Source organism: Plectrocnemia conspersa, unplaced genomic scaffold (assembly GCF_051122295.1).
Source record: "Plectrocnemia conspersa isolate PC_06_02 unplaced genomic scaffold, ASM5112229v1 ptg000063l, whole genome shotgun sequence".
Lineage (NCBI taxonomy): Eukaryota > Metazoa > Arthropoda > Insecta > Trichoptera > Polycentropodidae > Plectrocnemia > Plectrocnemia conspersa.
The window spans coordinates 5,001-7,500 of record NW_028277204.1 but is presented as its reverse complement, the minus strand read 5'-3'; the positions used below and the strand labels follow the sequence as shown (position 1 = coordinate 7,500).

General features: G+C 49.9%; 1 non-coding gene across 1 annotated transcript in view; it reads right to left on the bottom strand.

The window, feature by feature from the left end:
* The window catches only part of LOC148225685 (small subunit ribosomal RNA), a 2,016-nt gene extending 546 nt beyond the window's left edge, over window positions 1-1,470 (bottom strand). The window contains exon 1 of the ribosomal RNA XR_015812575.1: window positions 1-1,470. This exon is cut by the window's left edge and continues 546 nt beyond it. This is a non-coding gene — a ribosomal RNA (small subunit ribosomal RNA).
* Between the last annotated feature and the right edge of the window lie 1,030 nt (window positions 1,471-2,500).

Sequence of the window (2,500 nt, the reverse complement as noted above, 5' to 3'; positions counted from 1 at the left end):
AGCACGTCTATTTAATAGGCTAGAGTTACGTTCGTTACCGGAATTAACCTGACAAATCGCTCCACCAACTAAGAGCGGCCATGCACCACCACCCACCGAATCGAGAAAGAGCTGTTAATCCGTCAATCCTTCCAGTGTCCGGGCCTGGTGAGTTTTCCCGTGTTGAGTCGAATTAAGCCGCAGGCTCCACTCCTGGTGGTGCCCTTCCGTCAATTCCTTTAAGTTTCAGCTTTGCAACCATACTCCCCCCGGAGCCCGAAAGCTTTGGTTTCCCGGGAGCTGCCCACCGAATCAAAATAAGAAACTTCGGCGGATCGCTGGCTGGCATCATTTATGGTTAGAACTACAGCGGTATCTAATCGCCTTCGAACCTCTAACTTTCGTTCTTGATTAATGAAAACACCTTTGGCAAATGCTTTCGCTTTAGTCCGTCTTGCGACGATCCAAGAATTTCACCTCTAACGTCGCAATACGAATGCCCCCAGTTGTCCCTATTAATCATTACCTCTGGTGTCAGAAAGCCAACAAAACAGAACCGAGGTCCTATTCTATTATTCCATGCGCACAATATTCAGGCAAATATTAGCCCGCTTTGAGCACTCTAATTTGTTCAAAGTAAACAGCCGCGAGGGCCCGCCTCGCGCGCCGACCGCGAGCCCGCGGCGCGCGCCGAAGTCGCGAAGACGACGACGCGCACGCGAACGCGCGGCGCGGACGCGACCGGCGGTGAACACGCACCGGCGAGAAGCCCCGCAGACGCGCCTGTCGTACCGCAACCGGTAGACCGACGCCGCAGGACACAATTTCAACTACGAGCTTTTTAACCGCAACAACTTTAGTATATGCTATTGGAGCTGGAATTACCGCGGCTGCTGGCACCAGACTTGCCCTCCAATGGATCCTCGTTAAAGGATTTAAAGTGTAATCATTCCGATCACGAGGCCTCGTAAGAGTCCCGTATCGTTATTTTTCGTCACTACCTCCCCGTGCCGGGAGTGGGTAATTTGCGCGCCTGCTGCCTTCCGTGGATGTGGTAGCCGTTTCTCAGGCTCCCTCTCCGGAATCGAACCCTGATTCCCCGTTACCCGTGACAACCATGGTAGTCGCATAAACTACCATCGACAGTTGATAAGGCAGACATTTGAAAGACGCGTCGCCGGTGCTAGACCGTGCGATCTGCTCAAAGTTATCTAGAGTCATCTCCGAGTGCGACGGGCGCGCGCCGAAACGCGCGCTCCGCCGATTGGTTTTTGATCTAATAAAAGCATTCCTTCCGTCGCCGGTCGGAACTTCGTTTGCATGTATTAGCTCTAGAATTGCCACAGTTATCCAAGTAACTGTGTACGATCTAAGGAACCAAAACTGATATATTGAGCCATTCGCGGTTTCACCTTAATACGGCTTATACTGAGACTTGCATGGCTTAGTCTTTGAGACAAGCATATGATTACTGGCAGGATCAACCAGGGAGCTGCGAGCTTGCGTCTCTGTAGAGAGCGTCCGCTTACGCACTCCTTACGTGTCATGTATTTATTATTCTCCTCCTCTATCTCTACCTATCGTTCTCGTCTCGTCTTTTTTAAGACGTACAACATTTTATTTATATGTATCGTTTTTTGTTATATATATACTTTTATATATATTATTATATTATCTTCACCCGTCTACGCGCACAGTGCGCGGCCTCTCCGCGCTAGAGCGGAGGGCCGTAATAGCGCAGCGAGCTCGCCGGTCGCGAACGACCGACGGCCCCGTACAACGCGGCTCGCCGCGGAGCTCTGGAGAGCCGGAGAGCGCGATGCGCTCTCCGCTTATCACTCGATTCGTATAAACACGCGCGTGATCGCATATAGTATCCTCCACACACCCGGAAGGGTACCCGGAAGGCGCGAGCGCACCGCAGACGCCGACTGACGCCGACCGCGGTTCGCGCATGCCGAGATTTCGAAGAGCCGTCTCTCTCGTAGACGCTCGAAGCAGAGCCGTAAGCGACGTACACGCGCATTATTATCAATAATAATACGGTGCGTCCGCCAAACGGTTGCGAGCGAGCGAAAGAGCGAGCGACTCGACCCGAGGAGCCGACGAGAACGCCGAGAGCAAACGCGACCGAACACGGCCGCGCGCTCTCGCCTCGCGCGCACTCCACGTATAGGCGGCGCGGTGCAAAGTCGCCGAGCCGCTCGCTCTAGCCTAACAAGCCGAAGTCGACGCGGTCGCGGCCGGGATTCGGCGGAACGGGCCGCTCTGAGCGCGATTCGACTCGGACTTCTCTCGACTTGCGACCGGATAATTTTCGATTCGAAATAATAACTTTTGTAATAATTAAAACGTTATTATATTATTATTGTTAGTATTAATAAATATAAAATTTATATATTAATAAATATATATATGTATATATAAAAAAAATATATATATACATATATATATATATAATTTTTTTTTTTTTTTTATATATATATATATATATATATATATATATATATAAATATATATA